This window comes from Plectropomus leopardus, chromosome 8 (assembly GCF_026936395.1).
Source record: "Plectropomus leopardus strain MGB_pleo_1.0 chromosome 8, ASM2693639v1, whole genome shotgun sequence".
Classification (NCBI taxonomy): Eukaryota; Metazoa; Chordata; class Actinopteri; order Perciformes; family Serranidae; genus Plectropomus; species Plectropomus leopardus.
In genome coordinates, this window is record NC_142183.1 from 24,089,494 (window position 1) to 24,116,247 (window position 26,754).

The window sequence follows — 26,754 nt, forward strand, 5'->3', positions numbered from 1 at the left end:
TCAATATCACACATGGAGGAGGGAACACTGTCCCCTGACAACAGTCCTTTCGGCTCGCCCTGGCAGATATGTCGACTCTCCATTCAGTATTTCTAATCCTGTCTGAAAGCCTATCTTGAATGTCAGGCTTCTTCCTAAATTGGCTCGTGTTCTTAGTGATTGATTAAAGTACTGTAACCCAGCTTTATCAGACCGCCCTGAACTCTGTATTTCTGCCAAATCTATTAGGTAATGCATCTTTTGTTATTGCACTGGTTCCCCCTCCACCATCCCCCTTGTCTTTGGGAAACGCACAGATCCATTTGCTATGATACAGAATCCTGAGTTGTACGTGGCTCTGCGATAGCACAGCAGCCTTCAGATCAAACAGAGGAGCAGCCTTAAGCTCACAACAGTTGGTGACAAATGTGGCATCCTAATTCAATACGGCATTATTCAGTGAAATTGGCTTAAATTTATCACCAAGAGTCAAAAAACAGTGTGCACAGGTATATATTTAAAAACAAATTTTATAATCCCCATTTCTCCTTTTCTAGCTCTTGACTGAAGCCATGGTGGTACCACAAACGTGTCTCTGTCCCATGACATTGAGCTAACAATATGGCTATAATTCATGAGTTCTAATGCTGTAATATCCCCCATGCCATTGCACACAGAGGAGAGAGGAGAGGTTGCCCTGATATTACTGCTGACGCCTGAGTCCTAGACGTTGCACTTAGAGTGTCTCCTGCAGGACATTATTCAAACACACACAGGCACTACAAAGTCCATGAGACAAGAGTAGGCCACTACGGTACTGAGCGCACACATCCTCAGACACTGCGGCTTACTGAGGGTACTCAAGGTCATTCAGCAAGGCGCCAGGATGTCACTACTTCCTAAAAATCCATGCTGTTTTACCTATACATATGGTGCTGAGTTTAGTGGGATGAAAAGACACAGTGCAGACACTCTGCATAAGGAACTCTGGGTATGAATTAAAATCCCATTTGTGTACTTTAAACAGAGTAGAAAACCACATTAATGACTGCACGCTTAGAAGTAGGCCATGTCCAAACACTGCAGGCAAATTTGGCCTCGGGTTGTCTGCACTTCCTCAAAAACTGCACACAGCACGCACTGTGAGCTACTACTGTATCTCTCTTCCTATCCTGTGCCTACTTTGCAGCAAAGGAGCCCAGAGCAATGACAACACATACTGTAGATTCTGTCTATGTACTCCCTGCCATCGCCCATGCAGACGCACACACGACGCAACATTTCCGAACCAATTTTGCTCTAATGAAACAACTTCTCTCATCTGCCTCTTTTTAACATTCATCCGAATGTTTTCGTCGGTGAAATGAGGATAAACATCCTCCCTGTTCCATGTTTCATTAGCAACCTGAGGGGGGAAGAAAGGGTTTTCCTCTAACATCTGGATGTTAGCTACCTTGAGTGAAAAGTCATATCAGATCAGATCCCGCTACATCAAATGCAACTTGAGGGCACATTATTTATTCATTTAGCTGCTGACATCCAAACCATGCCCTAAACGGTGACACTTTGAAAAACTATTCCTCTGTGCCTGAACTGTGCCGATACGAGCCGGGGCTCGCAGGGGGCGGGGGGAGAGATTTTTATGCTCCTTTTACCAGGCATGAACGCAGATGAGTCGGAACAACGAGGCCATTGTTGTTTTCTAGCTGAAGAGCCTTGGAGCTTTTGCGAGGAGCAAACACAACAATGAAAGTGCCTCCATGCCTGCTGTAAAATTTCATGTGACTACAAGGCCTTCTCGCAATTTTCATAACCACTAAAAGCAAAGCCACTGGAGCCACAGTGGCACGTCACCTTTTACCAATATTTACCCCTGTGGTGAGTAATAGGAAGCCTGGCTAGCATAAATACAGGCCTGCGTAGGTGTGTCTCAGTGTGTGGGGGTGATTTGTATTGTGCATTTCATGTTTCATGAGTTGGCAGGGAAAAAATGGTGAGCTAAATCAGGAGGAAATTTTCACTCAGCGGGAGTAGAATCTGGCTTTTTATGCTTTGTAATTTTTTTTGCTATGCTTGTTTGACAGAAGCAAACTGCAGCGTTTTAAGTTTTCCGGGAACAAACGCATTTTTTAATACCACAAATTTCCTTTTTCTATCTCAGAGCGAGAATTCTGCTCACTTTCTGTTATCTTGTGAATAATTTAAAAGGCATCTGTATACACACCCATGGGATAATCTAAACAAGGGCATGACGGCAAAGACTTCCAGAGGTTAGCATCAGCGACTTGGTATGCAGAGATACTCCATAGAGGAAATCCATAAGCGATACAAAGAAAAGGTTTTCAGTGGAAGAGGAGAGCCGCCTCTGTGCAGGATTAAGTGCTTTAGATCTAATGATGAGAGAGGGCCTGTTTTTATTTGTTTTCAAACAGGCATTTTGCTCTTGACGGAATAGCAGCTGTGTTCTGTCTCCGGAGGTTACAAATGCTCATCAAAGACCTGGCTTTGTCAAACAATCCATAAACTCTTAATGCCACATAGCACGAGACACTTGCTAGACAAGTTCAGAGAAAGAGCAAAAAAAAATCAATGACAGACAATTTGTCCCAATTTACAATGTTATTATAGTACATAACGTTTTACATCATACACTTTTCGGCCTTTGATTCTGAAACCATTCAGGGACGGCTCATGTTTTGGGAAGTTAGCCCCTCCAGCTCCAGAATTCCTTGGTGGGATTCTAGCTCTTCCTATCAATATCTGCGGCGGTGGCTGCCAGAAGATTTGGTAGCTCTGGATGCTCGGGGCTGTAAATCTGGGCCAGGGGTTGTGTGGGATGCTCAGATAAATGGGTTGGGCTTTGTTTTATTGCAACACTGCTTGTCTTAACTTTCTGTGTCTACCAGGGATTTAGAAAATTTGCTACTGTCCTTGGGCCTCTCTATGCAACAGCGGCTCTGAGTCGGGTTTGAGTCAGCCCTGGTGCCCCAAGATTACATAAATATCCTCTATGAGCCATTCACCACTATATCCATGCTCTACTGTTTTGGTCGCTTTTTATCTTTAGCAGCGTTTTTTTGTTTTGTTTTGTTTGTTTTTTTGGTATGTTTTTTTGCGTGGGTATGGGGTGTAAGACTCAGATTAAAAGGGAAATTGAGGATCTTCATTTAACCCAATTTGACAAGTCCTTCCGCACTGTGCTGAACAATTTAAACGCAAAGTGTAAACATTTCCTCAATGGAGGATATTCTGCTCTCAAGTCCTCTGCTCTGAACCTTTGCTAATGGATTTGACTAAAAAAGACCTTTACATGTAAGGCAGCTGTTTGTCATTCGTGTGCAGCAAAGCATCAGTACGAAGGGAAAAGTGGGCCACCGAGACACAAAGCACAATTATCCCCGAGGAAATATGTCACATTTCCAACATCTTTTGTGATAAGGTTTCCTCATTCGTGCTTCCTAATGTCTCCTTTCAAAAAAGCACAGTGGGAAACAAAGGCAAAGATATGGCTTATTAGGTCAGCTCTGGATTCCTTTTTACACACTGATCATGGATCTGCTGGATAAATCACATGGGTATCATTAGAATCAACCCCGAGGAGTCTTTGGGTGTAGTGTGCAAGTGTGTGTGTTCGCTGGATAATGACTTTCCTTTAGGTATTTTCTCAACAGCCAATCAAGTAAAACGACGTGTAGCAGTCTTGGTGGAATATATTTTACAGTTCTGATACCATTTGCAGCACTGTAAAGTCCACAATACTCCTTCCCATCAATAATTTATTTCAGATGTGGGAGATATTTTGGTCGAACAGACCAAGAAGAGGCTCAAAGAATGTAAATTCAATATCCTGTTTGGTGAATTGTTATTCTTCAGCGGCAATAGCAAATAACTCCATTCGACATCCCATTAGTTAACATATTACTGGGTGCCAGGCGACCAAAAAAGCTTCAACAATAAATGCTTATTGTCGCTGTTTGCTTTGGAGTTGGGGCTTCTGCAGAATTTTAAATGCACGAAATGTGTGTGAAGCAGGTTTGGATTGAAAGAGGATGTGATTAAAGGGAATAAGAGATGAGGATGCCAGTAAATTCTGGGGTGTCAGAAAACCTTGAATCATTTAGTAATTTTCAACATGGCAGGGAGATCTGCCTCAATCAGAAATCTTCACATAAAAGGGGGAGCGCAGGATACAATTCAGTAGCATTTGTATTCTGCTTGTTGTTTGTGTATCGCTGTAAAAAATAGATGGTGGAGCCGTAGTTGTCCACAGCATGAATAAAACAAACTTGGCGGATTTTTGTTTGACTGGCTTTCTCCAGCCCAGAGCTCACTTGTCAAAAGGCTTATCCAGGCTTACCTTTCTCCAACCTAACCATTTTCCTCTTGTTTCCTTTCAATCTCGACTCTTCCTTCTGTCCTTGCTCTTATCCTCTCTGATCCCCGCTCCATTCCTGCTACTCTCAGAGAACCATTTCTATCTAACAGTATCATTTCACTCTTCAGCTTCAGGACTGAACTGCCCACCACTATTATGTCATTCAACACCTGTACTTAAACCCGGCTGAAATTCACAGTGGGCGCAGACTGAAAGGACCTATGAGAGAAACTACAACTCTGGAGTCTCTCATCCTAAATCTACCTTCCTGTTGTAGTGACTCGAGCGACAAAACACAGGTGTCACTTTCCAGGATTCCATAAAAACACAGCAAGTTGTGGCTAAAAAAAGGCACATGAGGACTTAAAGCCGTGGAAATACAGTATATTAATAATCACAGTTCAAATTGCATCCCACATAGCTACAGCATTCTACAAATAATATGCGATTATGGATTTTGGAGCGCATAACTTGGGCAGTTTTAGCAAAAACCCTCAAATCTGTGCTACTTAAAGGATCAGCAAAGCGCCTAGAGGATCCCTCTAGTCTTATGTGTTCACCCACATCACCAAACTCCCCGGAAACAAAACTTTTTTCTAGATTAATAAAGAAACAAGACACTCGTCAAAAAAATCTCAAGCTCCTGCCCTCTTCCTCACTTTTTCACTCAAACCATTGTCATAGTGACCTACAGCCACCAATTCATCAGAGCTGCAGTCTTGGGAGAGTAAGCCACAAGGCTATTTCTGTAATGACCCAGATTTTCAGGTGAATCTGGATCCGTATCAATGTAATGAGCTGCAGCAAGTCAAAGAGAACATATTAGGTCAAATAAACTCTGTTAAAGCTCGACATGTACTCTGACAAAATATTTAAAATAATAAAATAGCTAAATGTGCTATTATTTGAGCTCAAAGAGCCATGCAGAGTGAGCATCTTGACTTTAAAAGTCAACCAATGCCAGAGAAAATTCCCAAGTCTAATTTCCTTTCTTGGTAATTTTGTCAGATTAATATCAAGTCAATTTCCTGGAGCCTGTTCTTACACAGAGTGATGGCATGATGATGGTATCATTGGAAGAATGCTATAATTGTGGAGGATGGCTCCTTTTGGGAGGAATATGGGCACAGATGGGCCCTGAGTTTGATGGAGGAATTTCTCTGTCCTCAAAGGCTATCAGGAAGCATTGCCAAGCTGGCAAGAGATATAAATAGACTACAGTCAGGAGCAGGTCTACATGTAAGCACCAAAATAAACCAATCCCAACGCAGGTACTGTCTTTGAAAGGAAGAGGGTTTACAAAGTCATCAAGGCCCATTTAAAAAGCTGCCTCACTGTAAAACACAGTACTGTTATGAGACTCTGATTAGATTTGGTTGCTTACTACTTACTGATCCATGTATTGTTTTACTCACGTATCCCTTTTCAGGTTACTGAAGACTACAAGGGGACACAGTGGACTGTGGATCAAAGGACTAACACACAGAGATCCACTCACACTCACATTAAAACCTGCAGGCAACTCAGACTCTCCAGTCAACCTGATTTGCATGTATGTGAAGTGAGGGAGGAAAAGTGAGCATCAGTAAAGACAGAGATGTAGCTACTACCGAGGACACCGAGGACATGTCCTCACTATTGTTTGGGGAATTTGGGAGTTGAAATGACCTCACCTCAGCTAATTAAAACCTTAGCTTACTTTTTGGGGGGTTGATTTTGGTAATTTTCTGTAGGGTTTATATATATTTTTTTTTATAGTACTGTTTAACACCACCTAAATTAAGAAGTGCAATATGATATTTCCACGGCCTAACAAAGTTTAATCAATGCTTGTGAACATGAGCTGCTCTCTCTCACATTTCTCAAATTTTATGACATTTCTGTGGTTTTAGGACATTTCCAGGATTTTAGGACAATTTTAGGACATTTCTAGGATTTCAGGAAAAAAAAATTAATTTTATGACAATTTTAGGCCATTTCTAGGATTTCAGCAACATTTTAGACCATTTCCAGTATTTTAGGAAAATTTAAGGACATTTCTAGGATTTCAGGAAAATTTTAGGATATTTCTAGGATCTTAGGATGTTTCTTGGATTTTTGGACATTTCTCAAATTATTTGACATGTCTATGATTTTAGGACATTTTCAGGATTTTAGGATGCTTCTTGGATTTTTGGACATTTCCAGCATTTCAGGAAAAATGTATGATTTTAGAACATTTCTTGAATTTTAGGATGTTTCTTGGATTTTTGGACATTTTCCAAATGTTATGACATTTCTATGATATTAGGATATTTCTATGATTGTAAGACATTTCTTTTACTTTTGGGCATTTCTCAAAATTTTGTGACATTTCAATGATTTTACGACATTTCTAGGATTTTTTGAGCTCACCAGGATTTCAGGACATTAGGGGCTTAGCTAGGACCTCTGTTGGAGGGTGCAGGTATCCTCCACTGGCAGCTTTTTTTTTTTAAATAAACAACTGATATGTGTTCTCTGTTCTGACATAGAAATGTTTCCATACACTCAGACCATTCCCTTGGTTGCTCTCAGTCTCTAGAACATTGTTAAGAATTCATCGTCTCCAGAGCAGCTGCGGACTTTATTGACTATGACATCACAAATTTGACTTTAAGCACTATTTTGGACTGTCTCAGACCATAAGAATAATGTATGAATTTTGAAAATGGGTGTAGTTCCCCTTTAAGGTAAAAAAATAAAGATTGTATCTCCACCAGAGTTGTATGCCTGGCATTAGGGGGAAAGTTTTGAAACATTTAAAGAGAGAACATCAATAAAACACTCAAATGAATTTAAAAAAAGTCAGAAACAAAATCGTTATTCACTTTTTTAAGAGGCTAGTCAAAACTTTCTACTAGGGTGATGCTGCAGTGGGAAAAATTTACCTAATTACCTCAGTATTTCTTACATTTCTGTCTCCAGTCCTGAGTAAAAAAACAACATAGTGTGCACAAGGACTAACTAAAGGCCCCATCACAAACCTGTGCTTTACATTTATGATACACATAATATTTTATTTGGTCTCCAGGTTTCTCAGCAGCCAAAGTAAGTGGGATGAAAAAATAAATAGCTCAGTGGAGGCAATACCTCAGTCAACCAGAGCTATGAACCAGTCACATCTGTGCCTAATGCCTTCTCCGTGTCACAAATACAGGTGAAAAGAGCGGTGGAGAGTCAGCCTAAAAACAGATATAAAAATAGGATATAAATAAACACTTCTACATAATTTAAAGCTTGCCTTGAAAAAGGAAGAAAGATAAACCAGCATGACACTGGACTCAATGTCAGCAGTGATTTAACTAAATCCATAATATAGTCAAAAATCTTCAATATTGGTGTGTGTGCAATTGAAACTAGTGGTGAGAGGAGAGAAGAGACGATACAAAACTGTATAAAGCAACTGTAATCCAAGAGTCTGATCGTAGTGCAGGGGTCTGTGATTACATGATGGCCAACCAGTTTCAGAGGAGTGTGTGTGTAAGTGTGTGTGTGTGTGTGTGTGTGTGTGTGTGTGTGTGTGTGCGTGGGAGAGAGTGAGGAAGGATCTCTATTAATCTCTTGCATTACTGCAGTCATTTCCACTCTCTTCATCACCAGCAGCATGTGCTCTGTGAGGTTTAAAATATTTAAATCTGTAATCTGTCAGCATTATGAGGTTAACACACACACCCGCAAGACTGCTGTCCTATCCGTCACCATGCTTTCCACTTCACGTGGCCCCCACATACATCACAAGGACCTGACACGGCCTTTTGTAGCTCGGGCTGGAAAAGACTTTGCGACCGGTGTCTGTAATTTCTCAACCACGGTACAGACATGCTGCCGGACCCTGGAGAAAAATTAAGGGGAAATGCGCAGGGCTGAAAAAAGACAGAAAAAAAAACAAGTTGCGGCACCGCGATGCGTGAGGAAGCCTCTAATTGTTTCCCCAGTGTATGTGACCCAGTGACTCTGGAGGAGTTCTTCCTTGTTCTTTTACTACGGGTAAACCAGCATTCATTATTGATTTGGTGGCACAGACTTACACAACATGGTCTTATGAGTGCAGCCTAAGTGTTTTGCCAGTTTGGTTCACAGTTGCATTAGAGCCTCACTAATACAGTTCTATCACCTTTCTCACACACAGTGCCTTATTTTCCTAAAACTCTGAATTAATAACCAAGAATGAATAAATTGAATGGGATTAATGCTTGAACGACAGTGACCCATATATGAATATTAGGTTGATGGAAGACACTCCAACGTAGCCCATTTAGCCAGCTCCATGTCATGTCTTCATACGACAGGCTTTTACTAAGCTCCTTAAGAGCCTGCCCCAGGGGATCTATGGTAGGCTGGAGGTACTGACTCAGGCCTTATCTTCACTAATTTACCCCATGAATTAGGCGGGCCCTTCGCTTCTGTGTCCTGCCAGACCCACACAATACTCACTCCATGTTAGGAAAATGAGGAGAGAAAGGGGCTTAGCGATTGCTTTGTTGGATAAGAAGCCGGGGAATCGACGGGGGAAAGGCACACTCTGCCACATCAACTTTACCTGAACAGTAACGTTCATCCCCGGGATTTAAAAGTGTTGATTCCCTGTCACTTGTCTGTCTATTCTGCGGGTGGATTAAGTGGAATAGAATGCAATTTGAATCATATGGATTAAGGTGAACTTTCCAGAAAACAAACAGGCAGGGCTTCACCCCTGTCAGCCGCAAAGTAAGGACTTTGTTCGTTTCAGACGTACCTTAAATTCTTTTTGACAGACAATTTAAAATTCAAATGAGCTGGCAAGCTGCAGATGTGGACTTTTAGAGGACAGTAAGTGCAGGACCACGGAAATCTATACATAAATTCGAGATAGCTGTTTGCCGTATCATACTGCATGTGCGAGTCTATGCAAATCCTAGTCAAATAGTCGGCAAATAAGTGTGACACTTCCACAAAGTCAAATCAATGGAATGTAAACAAACTTGCACACGCTGCCTCGGTGGATTGATTCCCGTACGCCAGAGTTAAAAAGGTCATTCATGTCGTTTGCGTGTTCCACATGAATGAAATGAACTGAGCTTCATCCCCAAACTAAGCTTGTGCAAGTCTAAAGTGAAGCTTTGCTCTCCCTATCATGGCAGCCTCACGCCCCCACCTCTCCCTGTCTCTCTCTATGTGATGCATTTTTAAAAAAGGAAAACAATCGAAAATAGCTCCTCACTGCTGCCGCATATTCGTCCCTGATTTTAACTCAGCAGCCTTCGTCCTCTGCCTGTGTATTATCGAGTGTAAATTTTCTAATTAATAAATAAATAATAAATAGATAACTTCTGGCAGACAGCGAGCGGAGACATACTGTGTGACATCTGCTTTGTAGTTAGAATGGCGATGTCCAAAAGAATCTTGTTTACTAAGCAGACATTGGTCTTTGGCAGGGAAACCTGTTAGTCAGGGGAGATGTTTTTGGGCCATGAACAATGTAAAATCTCTGTTAAATATGTTATGTGCAGTAGACTTGAGGCCTATCTTTGTGCCTCAGGCCAAAACCATTTTGTTAGTCAAACAAAGACGCTTTCATCTTTTCACAGATTTAACAAATACTTCTTATTCATTATTTAAAAACGAATGTGACACCACTGTATCTAGTGGATTGTCGCTTGTTTCGAGTGATATTTTTAAAAAAACAATCAGGTTGTTCTTCGGCAATTGTGTAACAAAAGGTGTGATTTAATGATGATGAAAGCGCATCCTCCTGTGCAAACATGAAGAGACAAGTTTATCCTCCTTCATTAGTCACTGTACGTCCATGTCTGCAGACAGCCAGATTATGAAAGAGCTCAGCTGACACTTCATGACACACAGTTTGACTTGGGTTTAAAAACACAGCCCCGTCAGTTTTCAGAGCTCTCTGCACTAACACTGTTGTTTAGGCCAATTGAAAACCTGAAGGACGTTGAATCATTTACATTTTTATAAGGTAAGGATTAAATTATTTCACTAAATGAATCTCTTCTGCACTAACAGAAAAAAAGAGATAGGCTTAAGGAAAGTCTGAATATGTCTGCTTTGCAAGACATTTTTACACAGTGTGTCTTTAACAGCATCAGCCATTCAAGGCCAATGCCATCATCTATGTTGTTTGCTTGGTAATATAGTGACATATAATATGTTTTGAATCCAAATTCTCCACAACTGCCTTTTTCTCTTTGTGTGTATGACATTGAGAGGAAGTGGAAACGGTGGTCAAACAAAGACAGGCTTTTCTCCAGGTGTAGGATAGGCAGTGATAGGCTTCTAAAAATGGTTTAAACTTTAAATCAGTCCAAAGAAATCATTCAGAAATTGCAATTTCAATTCCGCTCATCGACTCCTGAACAGCTACACTCTGGCGAGATGTGGGTGTATGTAGTGTAAATGGCCAGAAAAAAAGATGGATATAGTCTGTATACATGTGTATACTCTCGACTACACCACTGACTCTGCCACTGTTTCTGGACTGGACAAGGCTCCACAAGGCGATACAATTTGTCATCACCCTGTCTAGGCACTACAGGAAAATCAACACGAGTTGTCAGCACATGAGTCTGGTTAAGGCCTTACATCATGGACCACAGGTTTTCTCCTATGCTTCGATCGCCAACACTGGTTTGCTCTCAGCACAGCCACCATCTCTCTCTCTCACACACACTCACTACACACACTGTACACACATGCACCGAGCTAATCCTCAAAGCAGCTAAGCTACTCTTATAACACCATTCTCAGCCCAGTTGTATGTTTTTCTACAAGATGCAAAGAGATGCATTTCAACCTGTATGTTGTTTGTATTGATCACTGTGTCATCAAGGAAGTAAACAAGCCTGCCTGTTTCTGTCTTCAACCGTCACGTTCAAACGGCTGAACACTGAAACCAACACTTAAGTGCCAAAAACTACACTTCTATGAACAGCCACTTGAGACTGGCTCCAGAAGCCAGTAAATCCCCATAAGCACCCATGTTAAATTACTCAACTTTATTGCAGAAATAAACATTTTTACAACCTGGCTTAAAAAACAAAAAAACTTTAAAAAGGTGTTGGTCTCTATACCTAATTTCAACATTAATGACAACTCCTTGGGGGGTTAATTTTTATATAAGTCACCTATTTACATTTTATTATGGCTTCAGGTTATACAAAATTAAGGGCTTGCCGCTTTAAGTGACAAATTCTTCTGACAGTGTCTGCTGCATTTCAGTAAAATTCACCGCTCGCTCCTCCAGTAATTTAGATGCGCCGGCCAAAATGACAAACTCCAGGCTTCAAAACAGGAGTCTATAAACCAATGGGTGACCTTGCGGTGCTACGTCCATTATTTTTACAGTGTAAGGTTGCACTCTACTAATTTCGTGGACTATATGTAAAGAAGCAGGCAGAGCAAAGTCTTGGAGTGTGAGGTAGATGTAGTAACTTTACATGTGAAGCTATGTCTGGAGAATTATTTGAAATCTTATTATTTTTTTTTTTTTTTACTTCAAGCAAATGACCGTTAGTATTCGGAGGGTTTCAGTGTGGTGAATGAAAAAGAATGCATGAATTATTGTCAGGTCATGTTATGTATTAAAATTCATTTACAGGTTTCTTAAACTTCATGAAGTGATTGTGGATATGAATAAATATGAATTGTGTAATTAAAAAAAATTAAAAAACATTTCCTTTGTGAAAACGGCATGCGCCCTGTTCTGACCCTACTCCTCAAAGAAAAAAAAATTCGAGAATCATATACAAACAGAATATATAAGCAGAATCAGAATCATTAAAATCCAAATGATACCCAGCCCTTGTGATAGGACATATTTTCCAAAGGTAAGGGATATCCATTTGGGAAATTATTTCAGCTCCTGCTCCTGCTGCTCCAGGACAACGCGTCAAACACAATGAAGAATATTAGAAAACACAAATAACCTTCTGCAGCCTTTCTCATATGTGCAACAACACACCTCTGCATATCCACAGAGGAGCGCAGGCGCTCACACAACTCCGTCCACACGTCTGGATGCGAGAGCAATAACGAGAGCACGCGGAAAGAGAAACTGAAGGCTACAGAACAAGAGGCCTCTCGGGCCAATGAGCGGCTCATCCATGTTAAGTCAGGCCAAGACATACTCAGGTGTATTCACTTTGGGTCAGGACGAAGCCTCGCTGACCTTTGCAGCAGACAGGGAGTCTCATGGAGCTTTTCTTGAGCAGTTCTGAGACTCACAGGGTAAACAATAGACTCAATGCTGCACTTTGAAATGCTGTGTGTTAGTGTGCGTGTGTGTATACCTGTCAATGATCACATGTCGACCACTTCTCAGTAGCGCCAAGCCTTAAAGTCTAATGTCCGACTAATGAACACATTCAGTGAGCAGCGTTCTCGGTAATTATTCTCCAACAGCTAAAACACAAAGCTCCGGTTTTTAGCTGCCATAATTATTACACAGCTCAAGCACAAGCCCAGAAAATTTCTGAAAAAAAGTAAAGAATGGATATTAAAACAGCAGGGAACTCGAAAAATAGCACTTTGCTGGACTGGAATACAAACTCTGAAGGGCCAGAGAGAGAATCCACAAGCAGCAGCAGCAGCAGCAGCAGCAGCAGCAGCAGCAGCAGCAGCAGCAGCAGCAGCATGCATAATCCTTCACATGATATTGAAGACACACATACAATATGAATGAACGCAATTTGCCTGCAAATCAAAATCCAAAGAGTGCTAATCAAATTTCACAGGGTGGCTGTTAAATGCGTGCAACAAAAACTAGGAATTCTATGACGTCTGCGTTATTATCACCCATTAAGGGCTTCTTTCATCAATAGTGGGAATGAGTGCCAAATAAAAGGCTGGATCATTTCCTAAATGCTTAGGTTTCAGGGACACATTGCTTATTCAACCAATCACCATGACAACTCTTGCTTGACATTTTACCTCCCTCTTCCCTTTTTTGGGATTCAACTCTCGCAGTTAATTATTCTCCACAATGACACTATTTATCTTAAAGCTTCTGCCATGTGTCCGGGAATGTAAAGATTGCAAGAAAGTAGACACCCGGGGGCCTGCAGGCTCATCACAGTGTTTTAAATTTATACTCTCTCCTTCCACCAGCAGTTTGTGCATGTGGTTTACAGTTGTCACAGGAATTATAGAGATGGGAAAGTGAGGTCGCTTGCTGCAGGGATTTAGCAGAGTCATGGAATAAGTCAAAGATCAATGATGAAAAGAGGCTACTACGTCAGAGACAATTTCAGTGATGAGTAGGCAGGAAAATATGAGTACCAAATTATAACTAAAATATATTTATTTAAGCATTTTATCACCCTGAATGCCAAAAATAATTAAATGCTATTAACCAAGCAAATTTTTGTTGGACCTTGTGCATTTAAATAAAGCATCCAAATTGATATATTCACCCAGAAACCTCAAAGAAAATCAATCAGTGTGCAAAACTTAACAAACAAAAAAAAAAAAAAAGAAATGAAAATGGGGATCCCCTCATATGCCTTTTGCAGATCATCCTGCTCCTCACCACAACAGATTGAGGTAGCTTGCTGCAAACTGGTGCCCGATTCCACTTGTATATATCCACTTATATATATATATATATATATATATATATATATATATATATTTTAATAAAAAAAATCTTAGATCTGATGTCATCCTGGGCGATTTGATTCAGTAATTCTTCTGTTTAATTTCCATTAAACTTTGGAGCTTGCAATTTCATTTGCCTAAAGCAAGTCACCGGGCTATTTCATTTGCGTTAAAGGCAGAGCAATGAAAGAGAGAGAGAGAGAGAGAGAGAGAGAGAGAGAGAGAGAGAGAGAGAGCCTGCGCGTCACTGCTCCATCACGCGCGAGATGTCTTTATGCCCAAGTAACAAGTGCTCTGAACAATTATCACATCATTTATTATGTGAATTAACATTTGCATTGCAGTGTTGTGTATTATATGCGGCTTTGTGTGTAAAATACACGCAGTTATCCAGCATCCAAATTCCTGCCTCTAATAAGACCCGGGGTAGTCTGTTCAAGTCTCTCTCTCTCTCTCTCTCTCACACACACACACACCAAAAAAAAATGCGTTTTGGAAGTATACGTGCTTCATGTCGGTGTACTGCGGTGCGTCGATGTAGCATCGCAAAAATACCACTCTTTGTCTTTACATGAAAAAGAGACAAGTCGTATAATTTGAGTCCAAGTAGCCCGATGTGCCCGCTTCCTCTGCATCTCCCCATAACTCACTCAGCACACACACAGCCCTGAGATTTCTCCCCCAGCTGCTCATCAAGTATCATGAAATGACTCACCTGCCTTGCCGAGATGTAATTCCCCCCATGCCTTGCTTTTCCGGATAATAAAAAGCCGGGACAATGTTTCACTGTTTCGGGGTCTTCTTCACTTGCAGTCGGGTATACTCCAAATATCCATATAGTCTGCGCACTGCTTATGTTTTTCGGGAATGACCTTCCTGTGAAGCGGTAACGTCTCTCATCATCCTCGCTCCGCTCTCTCTTTTTAGAGGATTTCTCCCGTGTTTTTGTGTTGTTGTTTTTTTCTCCAGCCGGGAAAGCTCTCCTGCTAGTCCTGGTGCGTTTTGATGCTTTTGCCTGGACTCTTCGGCTCAACACGAGCTTCGCGGGAGCGCGCGGCGCGAGCTCGGGGCTGAATATTCGGGAGCGCCGATTGGAGATGGAGAGGAGAGTTACTAGGTAACCAAGGGCACACGCATCATACATGAAAAGGAGCAGAGGATTTATGCCTCCCAACTATACTCTGCCCCTCTGCTCTGCTGTCTCTGACAGGTCATCAAAAAGAAAAAGAAAAGCTTTTTTTCATGTTTCACTGACGGGCCACGTTTCACTGCCCCTCACTGATATCATCCATTAAAGGCATCGTTTATAGGGCAGCTTGGTCCTGTAGGGAAATTCTTAAATTGCGTTTCCAGGTTTTAACTTAAGATTGAATTCTACTATAGATAAGATATTTACAGAGATGGCAAACTGTTAAGAGCAGGGAGGAGGACTTTTAAAAGGCTCAAGAAAATTAATGAATGAAGAGGCAAAGCAAAAGTTCCTTAAATGCTGAATAGGCTGCTTAGAAGCCTAATAAGCTACATGCGGATGTGGTTGATCTTGCATTTCTCACTCAATAAATTACCTCCAGGCTATTAAAGCTACTGCACAACCTTTATTTGATTTCCAAGATGAGCCAATAAAGTAATACATAATGGAGATTCATGTCATTAATAATCAACTCTTCTTTAAAAATGTACAAGCTTACAAGTGAGAGAATATACAAACCAAATTGATATGCATCATAAATGGAAAACATCCATTTTTGGTAATAAGTGGGTGTGCAATAATACTAATACTAATACTACTACTACTACTACTACTACTACTACTACTACTACTAATAACAATAATAATAATAATAATAATAATAATAACAATAATAATAATAATAACAATAATAATAATGGATTTTAAACATTTTATCATTTTACATGTAAATTGTTATAGTATTGTGATTTTATGTATTGCACCAAGTATCAACTTTTTATTGTATAAATTCTCAATATTACAAATACAATTAGTGTTGTGGCAGCCTACTGGAATAATAAAATCCATAGTTTTTTTCAGTCCAGTAGATACAATATGCTGTAATAAAATGATTTAAGTGAGATGAGCAGACTGAGACTGAAAGGTTTTTCTTTGGGGACATAAAGACATATCTCTCTGTTAACCACAATCAATGTTGATCTTGCTTAGCAAGATCAACATTGATTGTATGCAATAATTGTACGTACATATGGTTTTTGTTTGTTTATTTATTAGTTTATGTTTTGTTATTTTAGTTCCCTCAATTCTGTCATTGAGTTATGTTAGTTTATTTTCATTAAATCTTTATCTGTTTTCTCTTATGAATTTCATACATTTCATTGATGTTATTAATTTAGGTTTTTCTGCTAAGTCATGAATTCATCTGTTTAGACTGCTTGCTATATTATTGCCTTGTCACTTTATGTCTGTAGGTCTTTTTCTTTTTGTTTCTATGTCTAATTGTACTGCTTAGACGACTATATATTTATTTATTTTTTCTTTTCATGTAGTTATAAGTCTAGCAGTCAGCTTGTTTTATATCTTAAGTTGTCTGTACTCTTATTTTCTGTTGTATTGTATTTCAATGTACAGGACCCTGGAAAGACTAGGGGCACATTCATGTGCTTCTAATGGGGATTCTTGAATAAACAATAAACAGTAAATATAATTAGCAGTTGGAAAAAGGCAATAAACTGCAATGTTGTGGCAATACTTAGCATATTGCTTCACATTTAAAAATGCAGTAAAAGGGAGAGTTCAGGATTTTTGAAGTGGGGCTGTATGAGATACTTATGCATCGTCAAAGTATTTCACACAGTAGCTGGCGGTTGGCGCTCTCCCGGTTTGTAGAAACAGACGGAGCGCGCACCCCACAGGAGTTGATATCAAATGGTATTTTAACCACTTTATAAAAGGCCAACCTAAAAAAAAAAAAATCTAATTCAGTCTACATTGGCGCTTTACCGCTTTACCTCACCGTCACACAGCCTTGCCCTTTGGCACTACATTTCTCATCTGCCGCCGGTCAGCTGTTTGGGTCAGAAAGTGCTGTTAGCAGCCATTATGAGAAACAAAACTTCACGTTTGAAACTCTCTCAATACAGCATCTACTCAGACAGATATTGTATTTTTAGGGAGTAGTTTTTTAAAGTGTCTAAAATATGTTTTGATATCAGCCCCTCTCTACAGAGGGAAAAGAGAGCTTTCACTTAACTAAACCTTAATATGCATTGTGTAATTATGTTTGGTGGTTACCTGTGTGCATTCTGTCTGAAACAGGTGCTCAGCTCCATTCATCATGCTTTATAACAGCTCAGCCACACCTCCCCAATAAACCTTCATTCGAGCTTACATTGCTCTGAGTTTCCGTAATCACAGCTGAAACTCCTTAATGGACTTGTTTTTATGCAAATGGCTTCCAAATGTTTCTGACTGTTGATTTAGTGAAATGCTCTGGAGAGATAGCCATCTCTATGATATGACTCTACGGGATTTTAGAGCCACAGCCTTATGATACCATGGAACGGTTTATCCCTCCACATAAGTCTGCTCCCTCTGTTGACATTTTTTAATCTTGGTTGAAAACCCATCTCCACTCCTTGGCCTTTAAATCCAATTGAGATCAATACTGCATCATCAGTGCTTTGTCTTTCTGCGTTGTTCCTCTATTGTCCTTGTGTCCCTGCAGTTATGTTTATATTGTCCTTTAGGTGTTTATCTGTTTTCTGAAGTTGTGCAGCACTTTGGTCAACACTATTTGTTTCCAAGTGTCCTCTATAAATAAAATTGACATTATTTTTGCTGTGAATTTGAATAGCAGCTTTTTAAATTTCCCTTATCATTCGAAGGTTCTTTATCAAGATCAAGCTAAATAGCTCTTCATGCCTTAAAATAAAGTAAGTGCACTTTAGGGGCATCATAATGTGAATAACAACGCTGTTTTGAGGTCTAAACACTCAATTCAACCACTTAAAGCTGGGGTAGGTAGTTTTTTTGGTAAAGAAAAAAAAATAAGCAGCAGAATTTGAAAATGCACATTCTTCCTGTAGCTCCCCCCTCTCTGTCCTAAGCCCCTCCCACCAGACGAGCATGAGCATATGCACATGCTTCATACAGTAACAGTGTTCGCCATACATAGATTTTCTTTTTAATCCTATTTCACTGTAGAAGTGTGCACAGTGCATTCGCTTGTTTTGCTCTCTGTCTGTATCAGACCACAAAGGAGTCATGAATTAGCATGACGCCTGCGTCTTGCTCGCCACTGCTTTGGACTGCTTCCCCAGGAGGAGAGCAGGCAGCAGTTCTGGAGATGGACCATCCATTAGGGGCTGTAGTGGCTCAAATTCGGCTGGTGAACCCAGTCAGCCCCAGGGGTCATATTAGGCTGGGTAACAGCAGCAACAGAGAGTTTGATGATCCAACAGAGAGTCAGGGTTGTCCAGCCCCTTGGAGCTGGGGCTCCTGAGCTGCTACCCTTTCAACAAGGTGTTCTTCAACAGCAGGGCGGAGGGCGGAGGACACACTGTGATTTGAGGCTCGAGCAAGCTATTGTGACATAACCATGACCTGCCGTAGCTGTGATCTTTTGGCTTCATTTACCAGGAGGCTAAACTATTAGCAATATTTTCTTTCCATCTCTGAAAATCTTCACCCACATGTCTTTTGTTAATTGTAAGACTCTTTTAGACTCTTTTTGATAGGTTCATTTTTAGGTTGCTGTGCAGTGTAGGCAGTTGTTGCCAATTCTGGAAAAGCAATTTCTTCTGCAGGATTCTCCAAAATTGAATTAGGCTTTCATCATCTGAGGGAACATGCACTAGTATATGCACTTATAGAACAGCCAACAGGAACACCCTCTATCTGGAATGTCCTGCAATTCACCGTCACCGGGTGGATTTTTTTTAAAACATCTGAAAACAGCCAATGGAGGTGCAAAAGTCAAGTGTTTTCTCAGACCACTTCAATTACAATATGCCGAAGGGTTATAATAAGATTTTGGCCCAAAGACACCAGAATAAAAAAGCCTACTCGAGCTTTAATGGGGCTGAAAAATTTACAGCAGGAAAAAAGATTAATAAGTGACAAGTACAAGTCTATACGGAGGTAATTTAATGCAACTATTCTCTATCAGTACTCATACCTCTTTTAATTAAGTTGAACTTGCTAATGAATGTAATCAGATGTAGGCTTTGGAACAGAAAGCAGCGTATATATGACTGTTCATGGCACACTAGAGACCACGTCATTATACAAAGTAAAGTCTCTGATGTTAACAAGGGTCACAGCTGAAGAGCAAGGACTCGATGTGAAGAGCTGCCATTTTTTAAATGACACCCAACACTCATACAGTAGAAAATACATCATAAAGGAGGCAGAGACACTGATAAAAACCTCCAGAATGCAATGCAGCCATAAGACATTGTGTGTTTTAACAGGAGGCTCAAAGAACTTGCTAGCTCGATATATATATTTATAATAATCCAAACTTTGACTGGAAGCAGCAAGACAGTCAATAACATCACAAACAAACAAACAAAGCAACAACAAAAACGAACATTGCAAGAGTATCTAAAAGCGGTCTCACCCTTTAATGCCTGAAGTAACGGGGCACAAAAGCAACACGCGGGGTGTGTTGCAGTTTTACAGGTGGGTACAGGCGAGTCATTCATACTCACAAGGACACTTTTTCTCTCAAGGAGAGAGTCAGCTCAGTCGCAAACAGATGAATGTTGTGCCTGAGGCGACTGGTGGATGGGTTAGTTCAAAAGCATGCCGGAGAATAATATTTATGCCTTAGGAGTGAGTGCGAGCATCACAATGTCAAAATGCAGTCTTAAAAACACCGAGTGGTGTTGAAATTCTAGTTTAAATTTGTTTAAATTTGCTGCACGTAAAGCCCAAATTCATTTGCCCGTGTGTGGTAAATATATCACTGTGTAGAACTTTTATCAAGGAAACAGTCACATGTGAGGATCAGAAAACTCTGAGAGTAGAACATTTAAAATGGAAAAAAACTGACAGAATACTTTTTAGGAAGCAATACTGAGTATATTTCATAATTAGTTAGTCTCTAGGTTGATTGATGTGGAACTGCTCTGACTTTGAAGTATTTTTATCCCACGAAATAAGATAGACTGACAGGAAAATCATTTTGTTTCCTACAGAAGAATTCAATATTAGGACACAAAATATTAAAATGACTTCGCTTCTTAGATAAAGATAATGGCCATTAATGTACAATAAAAATGTAAATGAACTGGAGTTACCGAAAGACCTAAACGGCAAATCTTTTCAGTTGTCTCTGGCCAGATGTTAAACAGCGCATTAAAATGACGTGTGTTAAAAACGATAAACGCACGATTCATGAAACATGAAGCAACACAGGTGACAGGATGCGCGGGAGAGAAAAAAGCAGAACACCAAGATGAAAAAAGGACATACATGGACAACAAAGCTCGGATCTGTCAAATACTGTACAGTCAAGATTAAAGGGAAAATGTCAAGCAGGAGATGCAAGAAGAGAAAGATAAATAAACAAGACAGGCCAGCAGGAGAGTCAGCAGAACAGTGAAGAAGATAAACTGACTGAGATTGTGATGACCATGACTGTATATCAATAAAGAATTATTTCAGCTGCACTGTGAGGGAATGGAAAGTATGCGATAGAGTATAGAGTAAGACCTTGATGCTGCCATCTATAAGGTGCTTTTACATTGTCCTCTGAGGAAACAATACAAATTTACCTGAGCTGCAACAGCTCTCCAGTAACTCTACTTCTGCATCTGTGATGCCATTAATTTGAACGGTTGTTGTTGTTTTGTTTTAATGTGCTCATCTTGAGTCAAATTATTTCCCGAGCTGCTGAGACAACGATATTTTTCACAAGAGGATCAATAATTCAATCTGTTAATGCTGCTCCCCAATCTTTTCCATGTAAATGGCCTCAGAGCTGGATCTGAAAACGAGATGCTGAGCAAACGCTGGCTATTAGGATTGCAATGTTGGGCTTAATGAAGCCAGATAATTCAAAAGAGAATCTGCCAGCACTGAAGTGGACATCTAGTGGGGAAAGCCAGGAATAACAACAACAACAACCACAATAACAACAACAAAAACCGCAGATTTTTTTTAAAAATCAACAAAAACATTCTCTACTCCCTATTATTACCCATCACCGGGCAAAGTGGGCTCAGCCGCTTCTTCCGTGGACCAATCACTGTGTAGAAAACAATGAAAAAGTCCCCCTCTAGATATGTTTTAAGTTAATTAAGTATGTAAAAATACTCTATGATTAGTATTTTATTTAACATGGTTTCCCTACATTTAATCTCTAAAAAAGTAACCAGAAGCAGGTCTACACTTGATATAGCAGGTCTACTCTCGATATAGCCTCCTCCCCACCCAAACGCTTTCTCAGGCGCTGGCACAGCACTTCAATAAAGCAGGAGACTAGCGCTAGACTGACCAGTGAATACAGCAGTGTGCATCAAGATGGATAGCGTTGGCATTAGAAGAAACAAAAGAGATTCAGCCAAACATGTCTGAGCCTCAGTGGGACCCAGATTCAGATGAGGAGTCTGTCGTGCACCAAAGTCAGCGACTACCAGAGTTGGCATCTTTTGTTTGTTTATATTGTTTGTTAGCTTGTTAGCATGTAGGCTGGCAGTGTCAGCTTCTGCCGCTGGCTGACACTGCATCAGTGGCTGTAAAATAAAAACAATAATATGTGCTATGATGTAGTTTTTGGCAGATAGTGGAAGGAAGCTCCACACACACCCCCACCCCAAATCCTGGGTTGGTCGTTAATGATAGGAAAAGCCCTAAAAAAATCATTTGCCGGCGTTTTCTGTTCTGTAGAAAACAATTTGCTTTTGTATAAGTGACGTAGCTAATAGCTTATCTAGTTTGCCCAGGATGTGTGCAGAAATAGCCCCTTTAAATAAAGGAATGTGAATACACCTCTCTGTTGACAAACTTTGCGCAGATACAAGTCAGGACAGTCAAGGACAGTCATTTAAGAGAGCATAAACATGAGACAAAAGCATTTTGGAGCAGAGGGGATCTTTAAGTGCAATCATCACAAGCTGTGGTCAAGTATCTGCTATTTGTTGGAAGCATGTTTTATAGTAAGTGTGGGCCTGTTCTTCTGACGTTTATTACATCCTTGATGAATTATCATGGAAAGCAAAGTGATTCCAATGCTGTATTTTACAATGCCCAGCGCTCCAGGCTCCTTGTCACTTTAATGTGAATGCAGTGAATTCATCCATATAAGAGTCCTGAAGGAATTATGAAGATTTTCTAAAGAAATGATTGGTAAGAGAACAGGCCTCTGCTATAGTTTGATCTCCCTTTCACCTCACCTAACCTGACTGGCAGCAGTTCTGCCAGGCAGCATATTAAGATGGACCCCGAGCTTTCTTTTCTAATACCAAAATAAGATTTGACCTTAAAGCCACTGGAACTGACATGATTGGTCCACAGATGTAATTTTAACCTTAATGCCAAAATTTCAAATTTCGATTGACTAATTTCTAGTTATTTTGTACTGTTTATCATTATGTACATAAGACCCAAAAGTACATAATAAGAAGGCCACTGTGGATTTTGTTTTTTTCAGTTGTTTTCACCCCAAATTATCTGGCAAACGATTCCCTGTTCATTAGATTGTTGTTGCCTCGTGACAAGTTGTTCCGTTCAGGCTCTTTTAACCCCTCTGTTCCTTTATCTGGTCCTGGAATCACGGTAAGGGTTTTGACCGCACTTATAACTTGTTGCATTTATAGGCCTGCAGGGAGACTATGCTGAGTTTACTGTAGCCTGCTAATCTAGCAACAGAGTTTTTTGTTTCAAGCTCTGCCTTGTGCCTCAGTCTTGTGACGCCTCTGGCTTTCAGTAAACCTTTAACTTTTAAACATCTATGCGCTTCTGTGTCTCTCTGTGCTGGCGTCCTCACTCCACATTCATTTGAATTGTTAATAAAGCCGTGCTTGCCTCGATAGCACGAGTAAATGTGGCTTTTACAGTGACATTGTGAAAAGGGATAGATTAATAAATCGCAAAAATGGATTGTAGCCTCTAGTGTGTGTGTGTGTGTGTGTGTGTGTGTGTGTGTGTGTGTGTGTGTGTGTGTGTGTGTGTGTGTTTGTGTGTGTGTGTGTGTGGTTTCAATTCTTTGAAACTCATTTTTCCCCAGGAGCTCATTGTGCAATTTACTTCTGCTTGTAATAAAATCATTAAAATCGATATCTTGTGAAACGATTAATATGTTTGGATTAGTAGGCACATAATGAGCAGGATAATGCAGCTTCAAAATGCTAGTGATCACTGATAAAGCCCTTGGCTCATGCTGTTGTGTGGTCAGGTGCTCTCAAAGGACTTGGACAAATGGGTTCTCAAAAATACACTGATATATTTTGGATCCCAAAAGACAAAGAGAGGCTGTGTGAGTGGATGAAAGTGCTGAGGAGAGACAAGAGTGTGTAGTGTAGTGTAACACATTTATGGTCCATTCTCACTTTTAATACTAAAACATGTGATGGTGACCTGATCATGGGACTTTATTGCGGTATGTAATGTCTATTTTTTTCCACTTTTGGAGCCTGTAGTTAAATGGATACTTTCTCAGCGGAGTGCAGTCACACCACCTGGTTTTATCCGTGCATGAATGGAGGCCAAATATAAACAGATAACAGACATAAGCCCTATTTGCACGGGACTGGTAGTACTAGGGGGGCTTGTGTAATTTAGAAACCACCACCCACCCAATGTGTGTGTTTCATGTGGCACATTTGCGCAGGATAAATGTAGTCTACATTTTAGTCAAATTATTAAGTCTACATTTTAGTCATGGGGTCAAGGCTCTCCATAACACTGATTTTCAGAACAGTGCAGGACTTTGAAGCCAATTTGACATATTGACCAAACTATGTTATTACAACCTCCAGCTCTGTCACTTGATGCCACTTGGCCCAAAAAGACTTTTTCCTTTAGATTTAAATTGCAAAAGAGATGTTTGTAAATCTTTGAGTGTTACAATCCCTGCAAAATGCTCCACTATTCAGATTTGATCCATTCGGTCTAATAACCTTTTTAAAAGTACAATGGAGCTGCGATATTAATCATTTTATCCCCATTCAAGTTAGCGGTGGGCCAAACCGGAAGTCGCTGGCTAAGCCAAAGGAAACTAGCTGCTTGGCTGCTGAAATCTCTTCTGCATTTGCTCTACTGGCCCAGTGATGTGGAAGATCTGGGTAATTTTACACCCAGGAAGTCAAACTTCTTTGGCTTCATGCACCACTGAGCAACTTTCATAGGACTGAACAGGATCCCACCTCCAACACTGAATCCGGTTCTCTTTATCCATGCAATGGACACACAAAGAGACACTCAGTTTAATTGCTCTGCAGGGTGAGTGTCCATGCTGTGTTGCGAGAAAAGCCTCCTGAATTTCCACCCAAAATGCTTTAATTTGACAGCCGGCAAATACACATAAAGGATAGCAGGCACCAGGAAAATAAAGACAAAAATAAATAAAACATTGCAAAAAATTATGACTCCCAGATCACTGAGATGCTGCTTCACACACAACAAATACTATCACATGGCCTTTGTGTTTGGAAAAATATGGTCGGTAATTTGTGTCGGTACTTTGCAAACATTGCTGATTCACACAGCATTACCTCAATATTGAGATGATATTGTAGGGTTGACTATTGGTGCTTTGACAAAATATTGACACAGGAGATTGTTGGTAAATAATCATCAGTAATGTGGATATAATGACTGTGTCGGTAACGGCAAATAAAAGACCAGCTACAGTCTGGATTGGTAACAGTAGTTCAGAAAATCACATCACTTGACTGCAAAGCAGCCCTTACAACCAGTGAAGACAACATTTACAATATTACAATAAACAAAATTGAAGACCATATAAGTCCCATATCATGATATTGATGCAATATCGATATATTGCTCTGCTCCCCAGGTAATATAAATCCTGCACAAATATGGCAATAAGACATGGCCAGTGCAGCTTGTAGGGCACGTTGTCAGAAACCGAAATCTCTGAACCCATGACTGTTCATTCAGTTATGGCTCCTGACACTGGTTTCATGAGCTTTCAGAATATACAGTAACATTTTAGGGGTACAGTGCACAGAGAACATCTCTGCTTTAAAATAGCTGCTGTTGGGTAAAATGAGTAGGAATTTCAAATATATATGTATAGTGCACCATCCATTCCATAGATCTGGCAATCACTAAAGTTTTAGTCAGCACTTTTCATATTTTATTATGTTTCAACGCTGATAAAACGGATTTATTGTGGAGTTGCTTGGAGCGTTACTTTATCATCATTATGTAGGTTTTGCTGCAATAGTGACTCACCACAACTGGGACCTAACAGATACACACAGGTGAGCTCGATTTACTTGTATCTATAATTATGTAACTTCTAAAACACATTGGTAGCTCCGCTGATTTAAGTCTATCGTTTTGCATTTGTGCAAACATGCATTTTATGTATTTATTGGTAATTAATTTTGATCCCTGAAGTTCAACAATTATCTATTTCACTTTGGCATTTAAAGGTCCAGTGTGTAGGATATGTTTTCTTTGGTGTATAATCACCTGAAATTAAGAACCGTTGTGCTTCCGTTACCTTACAATGAGTCATTTTTATCAACACAAGGAGCGGGTCCTCGTTTATGGAGACCACCATGTTTCTACCGTAGCCCCTAACGGATTAACCAAACAGCAGCCAAATAGGGCTATTTGCATTTTTGCATCAGCAACAGTAGTTAAAGGTCCCACTGAGATGAGCATGAAACAGCTTTTTCAGTGTTTTATAAGGTGAGGACACATTCAGTCATCATAGGTGAAAAGGTGAGCAGACATAGCAGGCGCTGGGTGAGCGCGGGCCATCTGCAACGTGCCAAAAGCGTGAACACACAGTGAAACACAGATTTCTTACAGGAACTACCATTAGTGTTTACACTGGCTTTAATTTGTGTCAACACTAATGGGATTCTGTCTAAAATAATGTCGTCAGAGGACATTTTTTAAAAAACATAAACATATATTAGTATTTTCTCATCTTTGTGACAGATAAAGACATTAAAACTGTAGTAGAGTCAATATAATTATCAAAACACTTCTTTACCATCTATTTCTGCTGACAGCTGCACACGGAAAAAAATGATTAGGATGTGCCATGACTCACCACATTAAGTGTGGCTTCTCTAACTTGTTAACACAGGCACCAAAAGAGAAATAAAAAAACATTTTAAACAACGCTCACGCGCTGCTCAAAAGTAAAAGCCAGAATAGAATTTGACCTCTGGGACTCTTAAAAGCTGAATGTGGTTTTAGTTGAACCAGTTACAAATCAATCAGGACCTGATCTGCTCTGTCGATTGCTATTATCAGTTAACAGATGTCCAGTGCAGAGCATTACAAAGATCTTACATACTTCTGATTTTATTTTGAGTAATTTGCAGCATGTTTATTTTTCTTATTGTAGCTTTACCCCAGAGATCCACACTGTAATCTCTGTCAGAGTTTGACCAATTTACTCAGCATCTTTCAACCTTTGGATTGCAGATCGAATATTAAAAATAGAAAGTGAAGAGGGCGCAGATGTACTCGTGGGATGAATTTGAACACACAGAACTCTGTCCATATTACATCCTTATCTTGCTGTGAAATTATTCCAGACAACTATTAAAATAAGATTTCCACTTAAACTGAAAATCTCATCCTCTTAGTGGGGTGGGAA

At 40.1% G+C, this 26,754-nt stretch overlaps 1 protein-coding gene across 3 annotated transcripts in view; it reads right to left on the reverse strand.

Moving 5' to 3' along the window:
- nlgn3a (neuroligin 3a) overlaps positions 1–26,754 on the reverse strand; it is a 224,491-nt gene that overhangs the window by 126,739 nt on the left and 70,998 nt on the right. Inside the window, exon 1 of one of the 3 annotated variants that reach the window (XM_088081220.1) lies at positions 14,682–15,018. The exons of 1 other annotated variant lie outside the window; for it this stretch is intronic. The gene's annotated coding sequence lies outside the window, so the exon portion shown is untranslated. Of the gene's footprint in view, positions 1–14,681; positions 15,019–26,754 lie in introns of those variants that run through there. One more of the 3 variants, XM_042493720.2, reaches the window with a different exon arrangement.